This window comes from Bubalus kerabau, chromosome 4, assembly GCF_029407905.1.
Source record: "Bubalus kerabau isolate K-KA32 ecotype Philippines breed swamp buffalo chromosome 4, PCC_UOA_SB_1v2, whole genome shotgun sequence".
Taxonomy (NCBI): Eukaryota; Metazoa; Chordata; class Mammalia; order Artiodactyla; family Bovidae; genus Bubalus; species Bubalus kerabau.
The window spans coordinates 88,858,094-88,877,676 of NC_073627.1; the positions used below are offsets into that span (position 1 = coordinate 88,858,094).

At 40.8% G+C, this 19,583-nt stretch overlaps 1 long non-coding RNA gene across 1 annotated transcript; it reads left to right on the forward strand.

The window, feature by feature from the left end:
• Positions 1-6,026: 6,026 nt before the first annotated feature.
• On the forward strand, positions 6,027-16,907 carry LOC129651546 (uncharacterized). Its single transcript, XR_008714186.1, has 3 exons — positions 6,027-6,450; positions 15,027-15,144; positions 16,754-16,907. It is a non-coding gene; the product is annotated as an uncharacterized LOC129651546 (long non-coding RNA).
• Positions 16,908-19,583: the final 2,676 nt, after the last annotated feature.

Below are 19,583 nucleotides of genomic sequence, written 5' to 3' on the forward strand. Positions count from 1 at the left end.
TTGAGAACCTGAATTGGTGACTGTTCCTGTCATTAGCTGCCTCCATCCATGCATTGTGCTGAGCATTTTCTCCTGGAGTAAATGCCTAGGAGTCTGCCTTGCCTTTAAGGGATTCAGCTTTGAAAAGGGTTCAGGATGGGGAACACATGTATACCTGTGGCGGATTCATTTTGATATTTGGCAAAACTAATACAATTATGTAAAGTTTACAAATAAAATTTAAAAAAATAAAATAAAATAGCCAACTATAAAAAAAAAAAAAGAAAAGAAATGTTAGGCAAGTTACTGTGCAGACAATGAACTCGGAGCTCCCCCTTCTGACGTAAATTGGGTAAGACACCAGCTGTGGGACCAAGAAGCGCGTCTGTTGTTGGGGTCCATAAACTTTCCCTCCCCCTCCAGCTCCTCACAGTCTGCGACTCCACAGCTCAGCTCTGCCAAAAGCCCTTCTGCACCCATGTTTCCTTTCTCCTAGGAGTTAAAAACAAGTCCGGACCTCGAAATGCCGCGTGATAGGGCTGTCTAGAGCAGTCAAGAGAATGCCAAAGTTCTCCTGGGCCGAACGGCTAAATCGACTGAGACAGCCAGAGGCTTGGGCAGCCTTGGAAAGGTCTGCTCTGGGTGTGTGCAGGGGACCAGCCGATAGAGGAGAGGCTTCTTCTGCAGAATTAACTGTGCCACAGCTGAGCATGCTGGTCCATCCAGAATATCGAGAGTATGTCCATGAGACTTCCCTGGTGCTCCATTGGTTAACAGCCTACCTTCCAACCTACTGTATAGCACAGTGAAGTCTGCTCAATGTTATGTGGTGGTCTGGATGGGAGGGGAGTTTGGGGGAAATGGATGCATATATATGTATGGCTGAGCCCCTTTGCTGTATACAGAAATTATCACAACATTCTTAATTGGCTATACCCCAATACAAAATAAAAAGTAAAAAAAAAAAAAGAATCTGCCTTCCAGTGCAGGGGACACTTTCTATCTTGAGTTGGGAAACTAAGATCCAGCATGTTGTGGGACAGCTAAGCCTGTGTGCTGCAAGTACTGAGCCCATGAGCTCTACAGCCTGTGCGCAGCAAGGAGAGAAGTCCTCTCCCCACAATGAAGAGACCGTGTGGAGCAACAAAGACCCAGTGCAGCCAAAAGAAGTTTTTTTTAACAGTATCTTTATCATCGTAGAGGATAAATGATAAATTAATATTAATTCTAATAAGAATGAGTGAGGCTAACCCCAAACTGCATTTGTATTTGCCTATGCTAAACAGCTATGCCACATATAAGGCAGCATGTCTTCATAGACCGCTACCTATTAGGAGGGAAGTAATTATTTTAGCTGGTACCAGAAAACCTCACTAGGAAAGTGCTGGTTCTTGGGAAAAAATACGAAATAGGCCTCTTGCGAAACAAAGTGGTGCCTATGGCAACACAAAAGATATTGCAACACATTGCATGTTTTGGGGCATCTGTTTTTGAGGAGGAAAGAATCTGTTTTTGAGGAGGAAAGAGAGAGAAACACTTAGAGCTGTGATGCGCACTGGAATAAGCCAGCAGTGAAAAATTTCTAGCGAGGGCAAATAAAGTTGCTTCACGGGCAACCTGAAATCATGTGCGTTGATGTGATGAAATCATCTCCTCCATCTTGTTCAGAACCTCAGTGGAGAAGTCTGCCCACACGAAGGCCTCACATGTTCAGGGGTGAAATCTTATGGCAAGCAAGCAGAGGGTGTCTAGACGTCTGTACATGAACCAAATCAGTGGGGACAGAAGGCCGAGCTGCTTCCCACTCCCACTCCTCTACCTCCCAAGGAAATCATGCAGAAGACATGGATTAAGGGGTCAAGCAGTTAGGAGGCCCTGGCAAACATCTCAGTTAACGTAAGTACTTAAATATTGCCTAACCAAATGGACACGTAGATACGGGCGTAATATCAGTGTACATTTGTATGGTAGTTTTTGCACTTAACAAAGCTGGTGTTTAGGAATTTTGGGTGCCACTCCAGCGTCCTTGCCTGGAGAATCCCAGGGATGGGGGAGCCTGGTGGGCTGCCGTCTGTGGGGTCGCACAGAGTCGGACACGACTGAAGCGACTTAGCAGCAGGAGCAGCAGGCACTTTTAGGTCCCAGATGTATCTGATGCAGGGACTTGTTCATAAAGTGCTCTTAAGAAAATGAAAAGAGCATGCCACAACCTGGGAGACACTATTTACAAATCACATATCTGATGAAGGACTTGTATCCAAAATATATTTAAAATACTCTCACAACTCAACAATGAGAAAATAACCCAATAAAAATGGGTGATATATTTGAATGAATGCTACACCAAAGAGATAAATGAATAGCAAATAAGTACAAGGAAACATGAAAGCCTGCTTCATGCTATGTGTGTGGGTGGTTTAGATCAGATAATGAGTGTGAAATGGTTTTTGATTACACAGGAACCCATTTGATTACATGAGGACCGACCGTAGCCACCACCCTTCCTGCGGAATTTCCACTAGCCATCCTGGTGCAGTTCTATAAGTGACACACTTGAGGTCTGTCCAGCCATAGGCAAGGCCCTCACTGATACGGACTTCTGGTTTGACTGGTCTGAGACATACACAGAGAGCCAGAAGCTGGTAGTGCAGCTGGAAGGTGAAGGGCACCCAGAATCAGGTCTTGCTAATTGCAAACATTTTCTCTAAATCTGTTGCACTGATGCTTATTGAGCTTGAAAAAGTAACAGTTTATGAATTTATCCGTTTTTCTTAACATAGATTGTTGCTTTATGAACCTCAGTTTAATTGTCTAAAATCTCTTAGACTAGTTAGTTTAAAATAATTAAACTTGGACAGTGGACTAGAATTGCCAGCACAGAAATATACTCTCTTAATTTAGCAGGACCAAGTTAATCACTTACCTTGATAATTGACTTGATGGATAATACTCCAGAAACTTGTTACCATCAAACAATTATTAGTAAATTTGGCTTCAGTTGGCATTCTGTTTCAAAATTTCGCTTTGGTTTATAATTCCCTGTGTAGCATGTTCTTAGGAAACTCAAACTTCATTATTAGCCTGGGAATAAGGAAAAATGGAGCTCCCTTCAAAAGTTTCCTTCCTTCTTAAGGAAATGAAAAGATCTATGACAGACTGGGGGACATATTTTTAAGACACATACATGGCAAAGGATTTTTCAATGGATAAAGAACTCTCAAATTTCAGAAACAGTAAAACAACCCAATAAAGGATGGATAAAGACTTGAATACATGTCACCAAAGAAGATACTGGGTTGGCCAAAACGTTTGTTTGGGTTTTTCTATAACATCTTATGGAAAGACCCGAATGAACTTTTGGGTCAACCCAATAAGTTGGCTAATAGGACAGAAAAAGATGATCGATCAACATCATTAGTCATTAAGGAAATGCAAATTAAAGCCACAATGAGACACCACTGCACACTTATCAGAAGGCTAAAGTTAAAGACTGACTTTATCAATCATTGGCAAGGATATAGAAGAACTGGAACTCTCATCACACTGCTGGTAGAAGTAAAACATGGCAGAATCACTTTGGAAAACTATTCTATAGTTTCTTAAAAAGGTAAATATACACCTACTATATGACCCAGCCATTCCACTCAGTTATTTACCAAAGAGAAAGGAAAGCATCTTTCTATGCATACACTTGTATATGAATGTTTGTAGGAACTTCACTTCTAATATCCCCAAATTAGAAACAACTCAAATGCCTGTCACAAATGAATGATTAAAGAAATTACTGTAGTATATCCAGATAATACTCAGCAATAAAAAGGGATGTATCTTTGATACACACAATAGCATGGATAAATCTCAAAATTATGCTGAGTATAAGACAGACAAAGAATACATTCTGTATTGTCCCATTCATACTAAGTTCTAGAAAGGAAAGCTATAATGACAAAAAGCAGATCAGTGGTTATCTGAGGATGGGTGTGGGGGGACCATGGAACCAGATGGAGGTAGGAATTACGAACAGACATGAGGGAACTTGTGGAAGGATGTGAATATGTTCTCTGTGTTGGTGTTCAGGATTTCAGGAGTATACATGTGCGTCAAAACCAAATGTTCTCTTTAAATATGCAGTTTATTGGATATCAACTATGCTTCATTAAAGTTCTTAAAAACAGATAAGAAGAAAGAAATATAAAATGAAGCCACAGTATCTCGTGTCCCTTTTTCAGAATCAGTATACATTGTTTGATGGCCTAATATCTCTTAATACGATTCCAAGATAAGATTAAATCAATAGGCCCTTGTGATGTGTGTTTCATCACTAAGTCATATCCGGCTCCTTTGTGACCCTATGGACTGTAGCCTGCCAGGCTCGTCTGTCCATGGGATTTCCTAGGCAAGAATACTGGAGTGGGTTGCCATTTCCTTCGCCAAGGGATCTTCCCAACCCAGGGATTGAACACATATCTCCTATATTGGCAGGTGGATTCTTTATCACTGAGCCTCCAGAGAAGCCCCAATAGGCCCTTACAGTCTAAGTTCAACATTGTCAGCAGTTAGATTGTAAGAGGTTTTTATGTCACATTGCAATAATCTGTCATATTTTAAAAGGTTGCCCAAGAAGTTTATCCTCTCCTACTAAAACTCTGGAAAAAAGCTCAGGGCACTTTCTACGTTACACACCTGCACCAACTACATTTCAAGCTGCAGAAAACAAAGACCAAACTATTTTTTTCTTTTATTGTGGTAAAAATACACAATATAAAATCTACCATTTTAACCATTTCTAAGTGTACAGTTTTATAGCACTAAGTACATTTCCACTGTTGTGTAACCATCACTGCACAACTTCAGAGTTTTTTTTTATCTTTCCCAGCTGAGACTCTATACCCATGAAACACTAGTTCTCTATTTCCCCTCCTCCCAACCATGGCAATCACCACTTTATTTTCTATCTCTATGAATTTGAATGGGGCTTCCCAGGTAGCTCAGTGGTAAACAATCCACCTGCAATGCAGGAGATGTGATTCAATTTCTGGGTTGGGATGATCCCCTGGAGAAGGAAACGGCAACTCACTCCAGTGTTCTTGCCTGGGAAATCCCTTGGCTAGAGGAGCCTGGCAGGTTACATTCCAAGGGATTGAAAAAGAACTGGACACAACCTAGCAACTAAATAACAACAATGAATTTGGACCCTCTAGGTACCCCATATAAGTGGACTCGTAGTCTTTATTTCATTTGTGACTGACTTATTCACTTATAATGTCTTCAAGTTTCAGCTATGTTGTAGAATGTATCAAAATTTCCTTCATTTTAATGCATGAACAATATTCCATTGTAAGTATATATCTCATGTTGTTTATTCATTCCTTCACTGATGGACTTTTGAGTTGCTTCCAACTTTTGGTTATTTTGATTAATGATGCTATAAATGTGAGTGTGAAAATATCTATTTGAGCCTCAGGCATTTGTATTTTTTCTAAATCTTTGAGTATGATAACCTGAATTTATTGCATTAGTGATCTTTTAGACCTCAATAGCTAAGTGGCTGGGGGTAATTTACATAAAGACACAAGTTTAACCAGAAGTGGAATTGCTAGATCATATGGTAATTTCATATTCAATTTTTGAGGAATCATCAAGGTAACTATATTTATGTCTTTATAATATGTGAATATCTGCTATAATAGCATAACGCAAACACAGCAATAACAACTACATTTCTTAAGGACATTTGTTCTGCAAGGGACTCTGCTAAATGTGTTATAAATGTATACCATCTTACTTACTGCTGCTGAAAACCATAGAGGAAAGTATTACTGTCTTCTTTCTACATATAAGAAAACCAAGACTCAGTAAGATTAAGTAACTTACCCAAGTCTATAGTTGGTAAGAAGAGAGATATATTTGGAACCAGAAACCATGTTTTCAGCTCCCTGTAATCATCTGTGTGTGTGTGTGTGCTCAGTCATGTCCAATTCTTTGCGACCCGATGGACTGTAGCCCACCAGTCTCCTTTGTCCATGGGATTTCCCAGGCAAGAATACTGGAGTGGGTTGCCATTTCCTCCTTCAGAAAATCTTCCCAACCCAGAGATCAAACCTGTGTCTTCTGCATTGGGAGGTAGATTCTTTTACCACTGAACCACCTGGGAGCTATCTGTCAAACTGGTCAAACTGTTAACGTTTATGCAACATCATAGCACTGATCTTGTGGTTTAAAGAGAGCACAAGGAGTTCTATGGTCCAGGGGCTCCAGCTCCTGGCTTTGCTCCAAGGGCTTATCAGGACCTTCTGCAGAAGGGCTGCTCCCTGCTCTCAAGAAGTTTGGCTCCCTTCCAGCCCCACCCATTCAGAAAAGGACTTTCTCTCCCTTGCTCTGTGGAGATTAGCAGGAAATTCCCATCCGTTCTTCACCAGCGTCTACGGAGAATATTTTCTCTTCAGGTGTTTGGAGGCAGCTGTCTGAAGGGTGAGTCACAGTTTTCCTTGGTGAGGCTGCATTTCCTTCTCTCAACCACTATGGTTTAATCTTTGTTGTAGCAAGAAGGCTCCGCATGCAGTTTCCTTTTCAAGTCTCATACCAGTGGCTTTCGTTATCTCATAGGCATGTGTAAGAAAAATGGCCCATGCCCTATTGTTTAATGGAAATACACAACAAAGTTTCTCTTTCCTTTTACCTTTTAACTTGGCTCCTTCTCTTTCTTTCTTTCTTTTTTTTTTTTAAGGAAAACCCAGAGGTAAATAGTTTTCAAAGCAGAAAATGATTTATTAATCCAGAAAAGAATGAAGTGGCAATCTGTGAATTTAAAAATCCAAATATTCAAAAAAAGCTTATTTTAGTGAAAAAAGCACAGGTTTTATAGACTTGAGAGCTAATGAGGGTTCTGATACTTTCTAGCTGTATCATCTTGGGCAAGTTATGCAAATAGGGGATAGTCATATCGCAAACTTTTGAGGAATAAATGTCCAGGATGTATGATTTAGTTTAGCACATGGCCTAGCCTGTGGAAGGTGCCCAGTGTTTAACTTAATTACACATGAATAAAAATGGTAGAAATTTCCCTTCTGTAAAAGATTTTTTGGATGTGGGCCAATTTTAAAGTCTTTGCTGAATTTGCTACAGTACTGCTTTTGCTTTATGTTTGGGCTGTTTGGCTGTGAGGCATTTGGGATCTCAGCTCCCCAACCAGGATTGAGCCTGCACCCTCTGCTTAGAAGGTGAAGTCTTAACCTCTGGACTGCCAGGGAAGTCCCCCAGATTGTAGAAATATTTCTCACATAAAATTAAGTGAGTTTAAGGAACAGCCTTCCCCAAATCTCACACAAAAGGCAAGTCCTTTGGGATAATAAATGAATGTCATTTTTACCAAAGTCATATGTACAGATATTGGAAAAGAACATTCAGCATCTCTGATTACAAAGTATAAATAAGACACTCCTAAAATTCCAACTTTCAACATTCTGTAAGTGGCCTCTGCAAAGAGGTCTTAAGAAACAAGACTAATTGTTTTACAAATTTTGAAATGTCAAGAAAAGAGATGGGTAGAAGACTATAGGAAAGGGTGAATAGGAAGAAGAGCCAGCCTCTGTCAATCTCCTGTGATGACCTGAACTGTGCTCAGCTATTACACTGGACATCTGTTATGGCCCACCTGGCATTTAGGACCACCACTGACAGCTGCGGGTAGGGGCCATGCCCAGCTGTGTGAATGGGCCTCTGACCCAGGCTGGGGTGCTGAGAGCACAGGCATCATCATGGCCACAGTGACTGGTGAGGAGGAGCTAAGTGACACAAGCTGAGAGCATGAGAGTGACAAGGAGAACTCCGGCTGGAATGCTGAGGAAGAATGAGCCTCTGTCTTTGGCAGCGGGTGCCTGGTTCAGTGTAAGCTTGGGACCAGGACTGCCACTTCTGGCTGCACAACTTACATTCTGCACAGCTTTAGATGGTGGCCTTCTCTGGTGAGTCTGACATGTCCCACATTGGAAGAAACGCTGAGGAATAAAACCAACTCAGAGGAGAGCAGAAGGGAGAGATAGATGATGACACCTTCCTGAATATATTGTTTCAGCCGCACCTGAAGCCAGGTGAACCTTCTTAAGTGTTTCTTATCTGAGCCTTGAAATAGGGGGCTGGAAAAGAAACCAGAAACCCACCCACTCCCTCATCAATCTCCCCTGCTTTTGGAAGTAACCCCATCTATACATTGCTTCACTCTAAATTTCATGAAGTTTTTCAGGCAGGTCTGCCCATCCTTAGAAGTGAGGAGAGGTGCTTACCTGGCTGACCTTTTCCTTGTGCGTTCGGTGTGAGCTGCTGTTTACACACTAATCAAGTCAGTGATTTATAAGACTTCCGACAACCTCACCACACCAGACACTGCTAAGCACTGGGCTTACATCCACAAACAAGGTACAGGCACTATCCTCAAGAAGCTCATTTTCAAGGAAAGAAACAGGTAATTATATGACTAAAAAGGATAGCATGATGATAAATGTCATTTTAACGTAATGAACAGTTTCTTATAGAAGCCAAGATGTATTCTGTCTGACAGGACTTGAGCAGCATTCACAGAGAAACTGTTCAAACTTGGATTTGAAGACATGGTAGCATTTAAAAATAAAAAGGATGGGTGAGAGAACATTTCAGAAAAGAGCAACCTGAACAAAAGAAGGATCATGAAACAAGTGACCTGTTTGGGGAATGTCACGAAGGACAGGAATTGGGTAAGAGTGAGAAGGAACTGAAGCTGGAATTCAAATTGGTGTAGATGCTGAGGGCCTGGAGAGTCGAGTATTTAAGAGAGGAGTGACCTGGTCAGAACTTTTTATGACAGGAGACTCTGGTCATGGCTGGAAGGGGTGGATTAGAGCAGGTTGTGACTGGAAGCCGAGAGGCTACTGAGGGTCTCAGCGTGGGGAGATGGTAGCTGAACTAGGACTGAGAAAGGGACAGTTTATAGACACCTATGATGGGAATTTTTTTTGTAGAATCCTGTCAGCCTTAATATGCTCTTTTCATATTCACAACTTCACTCCAATGTTGCCAGCATCACAGGGATTAATCTTTGAAATGACTGAAATTATAATTCTCAATCAGACTGAGAAGCAACAGTTGGTGTTATTAATAAAACACCCCTGTAACCCTAGAATCACTTCCCTGGTGGCTCAGACTGTAAAGCATCTGCCTACAATGTGGGAGACCTGAGTTCGATCCCTGGGTCAGGAATATCCCTTGGAGAAGGAAACAGCAACCCACTCCAGTACTCTTGCCTGGAAAATCCCATGGACGGAGGAGCCTGGTAGGCTACAGTCCACGGGGTCACAAAGAGTTGGACACGACTGACTGACTTCACTTTCACTTTTACTTTCATGACCCTAGAACCTCTTCTCAGCTCACCACAAAGTTAGTGAGGGATCCCTAAAGCCGGAACTGTGCCTGACCGGCTAGACACAGGGAGCCACCTAAAGAGATCACCATCCTCTATATATGTACTGGGTATAAAGCTATCTCTATACAACACAGAGTAGGGACTCCCTTGGTGGTCCAGTGGCTAAGACTTCACACTTCTTATGCAAGAGGCACAGGTTCAATCCCTGGTCAGGGAACTAAGGTCCCACATGCCGTGCAGTGCAGCCAAGGAAAAAAAAACTATTGTTCCTGTCTGATTGCATTCCAACTGCTGTTCTTAGGAGCACTGAGAAGGCTTTCCTATTCACTGGAAGGTTTTGTCAAGCCTTCAGCTGATGGTATAGGACATGTTGTCTGCTCTTTAGCTCATCCAACAAGGCTATGGTAGTTCTATTTAATGTCTCCTTTCTCACCTACAGATGACATTCTCTTAACCCTGGTGAAATTCAGAGTTTGGTGGCAGGTTGTATTCATTTGCTAAGGCTGCCATAACAAAGTACTGCACGTTGGGTAGCTTAGAACTACAGAAATCTACTGTCTCAGTTTGAAGGCTTGAAGTTCAAAATCAAGGTGTTGGCTTAGGGCTGTTAAGGAGAATCTTAGCCCCGTGCCTCTCTCCTAACTTCTGGTGGTTTGTTGGAATCTTTGGCATTCCTGAGTTTCTGCTGCATCATCCTGATCTCTGCCTTTATCTCTATCTGCTGTTCCCTCTGTGTGCATGTCTGTATTTAAATTTTCACTTTTTATAAGGACATCAGTCTTATTGGATTAGGGGTCCCACCCTAGTCTAGTAAATGACTTCATTTCAACTTAGCTATTTTCATCCTCAATGACTCTATTTCCAAATAAGTTCACCTTCTCAGGTATTGTGGGTTAAGATTTCAACATTTAAATTTAGGGGAAAGTGAAAGTGTCAGTCACTCAGTTGTGTCTGACACTTTGCAAACCCATGTGCATTGGCCTGCCAGGTTCTTCTGTCCATGGAGTTCTCCAGGCAAGAGTACTGGTGGGTTGCCATTTCCTTCTCCAAGGGATCTTCCTGACCCAGGGATCAAACCTGGGTTTCCCATATTGCAGGCAGATTCTTTACCATCTGAGCCACCAGGGACACATATCAACACATAATACAGAAGATAAAGTACCTCTGTGTCTTCTCCCCTACTCTCTTAGGTACTTCTTTGTGTGGGGCAGAAGGAAGTTTATCAATTTTTCTATTGGATCTTGCCTTTGAAAGAGGGTCACTTATCCCCTACCTCAGCTTCCTCTAGCTGCAATAGACAGGGGCACAGACAACTTCAACTTTCCTTGAAATGCTGCTAGGAAGCCAAGAGGAAAAATGGTCAACTAAAATGCCATAAAAATCTTCAAAGGCTGTTAATATATGCTGTAAACTTTATAGTTTAAAAGACCAGAATATATTTGAGGAAAGGGCCTCAGACCGATTGGGCACTGTGTGAATCTTAGCAAATGTTGAGGAAGGGGAACCACACGTAGGGAGGGGGATAACATTCAATACTAGCTTCTTCATCTCGGTCTGCAACTTGAACCCTCATAAAATCCAACATAGTTGAATCCCATGGATTGATTTCCTACTGTATACCCTACCCCTGAAATGATAAATGTGTCCTGCATGAAAGATATTTTCTATGTACTTAACTTTGTTCTTATTTCTTAGGGCTAATAACCTTGGATTTATTAAGCCAAGAGTAGGCTCAGCCTTTCTGAGCTACATTATAATATTTTCTGTGATGATCAACAAAGAAGTTTCCATTTTTAAGATGCTTCATCTGATCACTTTGGTTTTACCCCAGGGTCAGTCCTGGGGAGGCAGGTGTGAAGTGGGTGTGGTGTACTATTGCATTCTGCATCGCTATTTGTGTGGCACTTGTTAAGCACAAATAAGAGCTTAAAGATGGAAGATTTTTTTTTTCTTTACTGACTGTTACCATCTGTCTTCCCTTGCTGAAGCATGGGAGCCTTTATTACAAAGCACCACCACCTTTACGGCAAAATGGAATTTCATAAAATTTGCATAAAGTCCCAGATAGCTCAATTACTCTCTTCTATGTCAGTAAAATCAACAGCATGGTTGGTTGGCCATTAAGACAGAACTTAGCATGAAGCCATGACAATCTCAAATGTATTTTTAGAAAGAAAAATTGAGCTGGACTTGTTTATTCTGACTCTCTGCCTTTCATCATACAATTTCACAGACATTGTTGCTTGAACCCAGCCTTCCACTGGAAACTACTTTATGTTTGGTGCCCCACATGGGACTTTCAGGCTGACTCTCACTCCCCATTCCCTGACAGCACAGCCAAATAAATGCCACAGTGAAAAAGATGACAGAGACAGCATTCCATTTTTAGATGTTGTGTCACAGGGAGCTGTTACCAGTTTCTAATGAGCCTCTCTTCCCTTTTCTGTCTTGCTTCCCTCTCTGATCATCACCTGGGAATAGAAAAACACAGGCAGCCCACAGGCTGAGTAATTGGGAAACACCGTGCATGTGTGCGTGCTAAGTCGCTTCAGTTGTGTCCGACTCTTTGCGACCCCATGGACTGTGGCCCACCAGGCTCCTCTCTTCATGGAGATTCTCCAGGCAAGGATACGGAGTGGATTTTCATGCCCTCCTCCAGGGGATCTTCCCAGCCCAGGGATCAAACCCGCATCTCTTACATCTCTTGCATTGGCAGATGGGTTCTTTTCCACTATTGCCACCTGTGAAGCCCTAGGAAACACTGAGATGCAACCAAAAAGGCTTTTGAAGGTTCTGAGCAAGGATGATGGACTATTAAGCCGTAATAACTTCCAAGAAGACATCATCTCACTCATTGGTGACACATTTTTCATCAACAAGTCTTAAGAACTCCTGACTTTTTGTTCTTATTCTTTTTTTCTTTTGATTGGCTGAAAGTGATAAATGGTAACAATTCAGAGAAAACCATAGGGGAGGGAAGCAGTGGGAGAACAGTTTACAATTCTGATTTGTTGATCTTAATAAACTTGTCACTGATCAACTTGGAGAAGATATCCCCTATGGAACCCATTGTCCAAATGCACCTGGCTGTGACATTAAGTAGTCACCTACCTGGCTGTGTGTGAAACACATCTTGCCTCCAGTAGAGAACGACCTATCAGAGATCTTGCCCACCATCAACAGCCAAAATAGGAGAAAAACATATTTTTATGGGCTTTTCCCCAGATCCAATCATGTAGTAACAAGGTTTGCAGGGGCTCTAAAATATACTGTGATCCTTAACTAGTTGTAATACTGTTTCCCTCCTGGCCAAAATCATGTAATTCCAAAGCCCTCTGCATGTATCACATCTTTTTCAAAACAGCATTTTATAATAATAAAAAAAAAAGGCTCAAAAAAAAGCAGATTAGGGATCTGAACACTCCAAACTTCAGTAGTTAAGTGGTTAATAAGTAGTAGCGGCAAGATTCAAAGACCTGCAAAACTTTAATGGGCTCAGACAATGGTATTATTCAGTAATTCTTCATTTCTTTTTTCAAATTTATTTTTATTTACTTATTGTTTAGGCTGTGCTGGGTCTTTGTTGTTTCTCAAGGACTTTTTCTAGTTGTGGCGAGTGGGGCCTACTCTCTAGTTGTGGAGCAAACAGGCTTCTCCACTGCTCTTGTTGCAGAGCATGGGCTCTAGGGTGCATGCGTTTCTGTAGTCATGATGCACGGGCTTAGTTCCTCCACAGTATGTGGGATCTTCCAGGACCAGTGATCAAATTGGTGTCCCTTGAATTGCAAGGCAAATTCTTAATCACTGGGCCATCAAGAAAGCCCCAAGTTCTTTATTTCCTAACAGGGAGATGAGACTGTATTTCAGTTCAGTTCAGTCACTCAGTCTTGTCCGACTCTTTGCAACCCCATGAACTGCAGCATGCCAGGCCTCCCTGTCCATCACCAACTCCCGGAGCTTACCCAAACCCATGTCCACTGAGTTGGTGATGCTATCCAACCATCTCATCCTCCGTAACCCCCTTCTTCTCCTGCCCTCAATCTTTCTTAGCATCAGGGTCTTTTCAAATGAGTCAGCTCTTTGCATCAGGTGGCCAAAGTATTGGAGTTTCAGCTTCAACATCAGTCCTTCCAATGAACACCCAGGACTGATCTCCTTTAGGATGGACTGGTTGGATCTCCTTGCAATCCAAGGGACTCTCAAGAGTCTTCTCCAACACCACAGTTCAAAAGCATCAATTCTTCAATGCTCAGCTTTCTTTATAGTCCAACTCTCACATCCATACATGACTACTGGAAAAACCATACTGGGAATACCAGACCACCTGACCTGCCTCTTGAGAAATGTGTATGCAGGTCAGGAAGCAACAGTTAGAACTGGACATGGAACAACAGACTGGTTCCAAATAGGAAAAGGAGTACGTCAAGGCTGTATACTGTCACCCTGCTTATTTAACTTATATGCAGAGTACATCATGAGAAACATTGGGCTGGAAGACGCACAAGCTGGAATCAAGATTGCCAGGAGAACTCTCAATAACCTCAGATATGCAGATGACACCACCCTTATGGCAGAAAGTGAAGAACTAAAGAGCCTCTTGATCAAAGTCAAAGAGGAGAGTGAAAAAGTTGGCTTAAAGCTCAACATTCAGAAAACTAAGATCATGGCATCTGGTCCCATCGCTTCATGGCAAATAGATGGGGAAACAGTGGAAACAGTGGCTGACTTTATTTTTCTGGGCTCCAAAATCACTGCAGATGGTGACTGCAGTCATTAAATTAAAAGACGCTTACCCCTTGGAAGGAAAGTTATGATGAACCTAGACAGCATATTAAAAAGCAGAGACATTACTTTGACAACAAAGGGACTGTATTTAGTACACATTTTTGGGGGGGATTCCCTGGTGGTTCAGCAGTAAAGACTCCATCTGCCAATGCAGGAGATGTGATTTGATCTCTGGGTTGGGAAGATCCCCTGGAGAAGGAAATGGCAACCCACTCCAGTATTCTTGGCTGGGGAAATCCCATTGATAGAAGAGCCTGGCGGGCTACACTCCATGGGGTCACAAAAAGAGCTGGACCCGACTTAGCAATGAAACAGCAACAACAACAATTGTAAATGTGTATTTGAAACAAAAGCATTACTTTATCCCTTCCTTCCTTCTTTCCCTTTCTTCCTTCCTCCCTCTCCCCTTCCTTCCTTAGTTTCTTTCTAGGCATAGAATAATTTGTAAGGCTGAAAATTCAGAGATAGTGATTTTTAATCATATTTCTAATTGTGGTCTTTGGGGATCTACTAAGTTTCATCTTTATGGTGGAGGAGCCCAATTGAGTGACATGGCCTTATCTCTCAAAGTGGTTGTGAGAGGCCCCAAATGTAAACAGAAAATCTTTACATTAAAAATATAAAATGACATCAGGATCCTAAACTAAGCAATCCTAAATGCTTCATTCACAGTCAGCACCTGATTCATTCATGGTGAATGAAAGAGGAGCTTCCGTGTCTTTGTATTTTTACTGTCTGGCCTCCACATTATGTGGAACGTGTGCCTGCCTTTGCTTAACTAGCAGTGGAAAACCACTTCCCCTCTCTGTGGCCTTCAGAATGACAACCAGATGTTGTTCCAGTCTTTTCTCTCAGTTTTATTTTTCAGGTCTAAACTCATGATTGCCCTCTGGGTTTCCACGATGGTAAGGGAATGTTTTCAATTGAAACAAGAGTTCCTGCCAAAATGAAAGAACATGAAAACATGATTCTTCATCACATATTTGGTAAATCCCCTGCTGTCCATTTGAAAATCAGAATTTGGGGGTTAAGTTACAAGAGCACTTTCAAGTGCTGCTTAAAAAAACAGCTGTCTATCTTAAATCACAGGCAATTTTTGTATAAGCCTAAGTATTAAAACTGTTTAGATGCAATTTATTGAGGAAGACTTTTGCATGGAACCATTTATTTATCCATTAAAGAATGTACTGAAATAAACACTGTAATTAAATCATCGTTTAACTACTATCATGAAATGAGTTGATTTCATTAGAGCATTCAAAGTTTTGGTTGCTGTTACATTTAAACCAAATTCTTTTGACTAATGATAAGAAAAGACAACTCTAACGTTCTTATGTGTTAAGAATTTCTTTGATGGTATCAGGAGATTCTAATTGAGAATCATTTCTTCTTTTTGCCATCAATTCCTTTATTCCTGCTTGCCATCAACATGAAAGTGTTTATTTAAAATAATGAAGACATATGTGCTAATGAAAACTTCAGCTTTCCTCTTCTTAGTCTTATGTATTTTCTTACTACAGGGGCTTAATCTGTGTTTGAGTAGAGGTGAGCAGTTGATGTAGACAATGGTAACAGTAGTAATATTTGTCTAGCACTTCATATGTATGTATCATGAATTGTGCCAGAGATTTAGCTAGACTGTCTCATATTTTAAATCTTAAGAGAGAGATCATTTCATTAGCCCATTTTCAATTTATTTAATTGAAGCATAGTATATTTACAATGTTGCATTCATTTCTGGTATACAGCAAACTGAGACAGTTATACATATATATATATACACATATTATTTTCATATTTTTTCCATCATGGTTTATTACAGAATGTTGACTATAGCCCCCATGCTATAGAGTAGGACCTTGTTGTTTATCCATCTTATATATAGTAGTTTGTATCTGCTAATCCCAAACTGCTAATTTATCTTTCTCCCCCCTTTGCCCTTTGCTGACCACAAATTTCATTTTCTATGTCTGTGAGTCTGTTTCTATTTTGGAAATAAATTCATTTGTGTTATATTTTAGATTCCACATATAAGTGATATCATATCATTAGCCCATTTTTAAAGCAATGAAGCCGAACCTCAGAGAGATTAGGAAATTTGTCCAAAGTCACATAATTTTGATATAAATATAAGGATTTTTTAATAAATAAATATAAGGATTTAAATATTTGGATTTAATATAAGGATTAAATATAAGGATAAATATAAATATAAGGATTTAATAAATATAAGAATTTATAAATATAAGGACATAAATATAATCTGACATAAATATAAATATAAGGATTATTTTTAAATACAATATAAATATAAAGATTCTTATGTAGACATATCTACATAAGACATAAATATAAGGATTCTTATGTAGATATATATTAATCCAGACCTTTTGCTTTAAACCTATTTAAAAACTGCAGGAAAAGTCTTTTACATTCAATTATAATCTTAAAGAGAGGTGAATACCAGGTAAAATAGGAAATATTTGAGTGATAGAACTGAAATTCATGGGCTCAAGCTGCTTCTGTTTGCTTCACCAGATAGGGAATCTAGTCATGTGTGCCAAGAAGGACTGTTCTCTATTCTCTGTACTTCAGCAACTCTCTCATACCTATGTGACTGAGGCTACCATCCTGCCTTCTGTCTTCTCCAATGAGATGGAACTCCCTGGAGCCAGGCACTGTGTCTTGAATGTCTTGCATATGACAAGCTGTAGAATTCACGAGTTTATGATGAATAGTGAATAAATGTGTGTGCAGTCAAGGCTTCTCAGTTGTCCCTCCTAGGTTGATGTTGCTGTTATTTAGTCCCTAAGTCCTGTGCAACTCTTTTTTGACCCCATGGACTATAGCCTGCCAGGCTCCTCTGTCCATGGGATTTCCCCAGGCAAGAACACTGGAGTGGGTTGCCATTTCCTCCTCCAGGGGATCTTTCCAATCCAGGGATCAAACTCAGGTCTCCTGAGTTGGCAGGTGGATTCTTTATTGCTGAGCCACCAGGGAAGCCCCATATTTACAATACCAGGTGTAAAAATAGTATTAACTTAGAAAAACCCCTATATCATTCTTCCAACCTTCTTTTATTTTTTTTATCGGAGGAAAATTGCTTTGCAATGTTGTGTTGGTTTCTGCTGTACAACAACATGAATCAGTCGTAATTATATTCCCTCCTTCTTGAGCTGCCTTCTCCTCTCCCATCCCCTCTAGTTTGGCAAGAGTGCCAGGTTGGGCTTCCCGGCCTCCTTTATAGCTTGTGGTGACCTTTGTGTAACCTCCCTCATCTACCTCAGACTTAAAGCCTACTTCATTCATGCTCAAACAAATAAGACACACACTTACAGTATCATGATATTTACACAAGGATGGCAACTCACCTTCCCCCTATCTTATGATAGACATTGCTAGCTGATTACAGTACTCTTACCATTCATCCCGGATGAAGCCTCAGGATCCTTCTGACTCCAGAAGCCTAAGACTAATTGATTTGCCATGAATTATTTTTGTCATCTCCAATTTAGAGCACAGTTCCCCTAATCTTGTAGCTCCTTTCTTTGCCTCCACTAGTTATGTGATCTTTGGTACATTTAACCTGAGATTTGCTTTTCTTACCTGTAAAATAAGGATTATTTTAGACCCACACTGAGTCTGTAATAAGATAATGTATATGAAAATACTATGAAAATATATTCAATAGCTTGTTTTATTCTATTCACTTTAATTGTTACCATAATTGGCTTTCTCCTTCTAAAAATTCTGGTCTGCCTTCCACACAGTAGTGCATCATTTAGTACAGAGCCTGCACATATTGGTTCCCCATAAACATTAGCCCTGCCCCACCCCCACCACCTCTTTGTGACTCAGTCCTAGTAATGTTACTCACTCATCAATTGTTGGTGGTCACACTATCATCTGTCCCAGTTAAATAAATTACAAAACATAATGTCCTAAAGAAAATAATTTTTATTTTTTTAATTTCCAGCTTCACTGGGTTTTTGTTGCTGCAGAAGGGCTTTCTCTACTTGTGGCAAGCAGGGTTCCTCTCTAGTTGCCATGCTTGAATGTCTCATTGCAGTGGCTTGTTTTGTTGCAGAACATAGGCTCTAGGGAGCATGGGCTCAATGGTTGTGGCACAGGGGTTCAGTTGCCCTTGGGGGCACCTGGGATCTTCCCTGCCCAGGGATCAAACCCATGTCCCCTATATTGGCAGGCAGACTCCCAAGCACTGGACCACCAGGAAAGCCCTTGAAGAAGAATTTTAAAACTATATCTCAACTGGTCTCACCAGAAGGGCTTTCTGCCTTTAAGCAATTATTTGTGGTCTTATTTCCAAGTGCACTGAGCATAGTTCATCCTCACTTTAACCCACTGACCTCTCCATGCCTTTCCAAAATGGACCATTCCATGCCTTTGACAAGGATATTCTCTCCACCAATGTTCTCCAGCTCACTTCCCGCAAGACCAGCTACTCTATAAGGATGTCCCTGGCTCCCACTACCATCTCCATTCCCAGAGGGATGACTCAATCCTTCTAGAGTTTTCTGCAGACTTTTATTATAACTCATCATACTATATTTAATGGCTCTTATCACACCCCTAGAGGTCCTTGCCCTCTTCTGGTCAAGATGTGAGCATCTTGAAGGCAGAGGTCCAAGCTCCTTTTCTTCATTGTGTCTGTATCCAGAGACCTACAATGGCTAATCTGCAATAAAATTAGAAGAAAGAGTGGGGACCTTCAGCATCTTGAGTCTTCATTAGTTCATAGCACACAAGGGATTATGGTAGCCAGTGGAGAGTGGGTCAGGATGATAGAGATTGATAAACATTAATCACAAGAGCAGCTAAGATTCACTGAACATCAAGAGTTGCTAGCCACTGTCCTAAGCCTTTTATGTGAATAAGCAAAGAACTGAGGCTCAGAGAGTTAATCAGCTGCTTGGGTTTGAGATGGCCTGGCTTTAGCATTGGCTATCTCCATCACTCTGCTTTACTGCTGAGGAAGGAAAAGAGGTGAGTAGAAAGGACGTGAGCACAGCTAAATGGCATGATAGGAGAAGAAAGACAAATTTCACAATTCTGATTTTTCTAGGAAAAGAAATTAACACAAATCTCAATGTATGTAATCACTTTTGAAGAGCTTTGAAATGCAAGGTTGTGATAGAGCACAATTAGCTAAAACAAAGCCTTGAAAACCATAACAAATATCTAAACAAGTGTTTAATCCAGAGACAGTCTTGCTTGATTGAAACAAGAACAGGCAACATAACTAGAGGAAGGAAAGGGATGAGAGATGAGATGCATAGAATATTTAAGGCGAAAACATTCAGTTTTGTTTTCGCTTGACTGATTGTTGGTCTTTCACAGGAGGTAGTTTATATTCATCGTGATTCTAACATAGAATGTGTGAATTGATGACCAAAGATGCTATAGT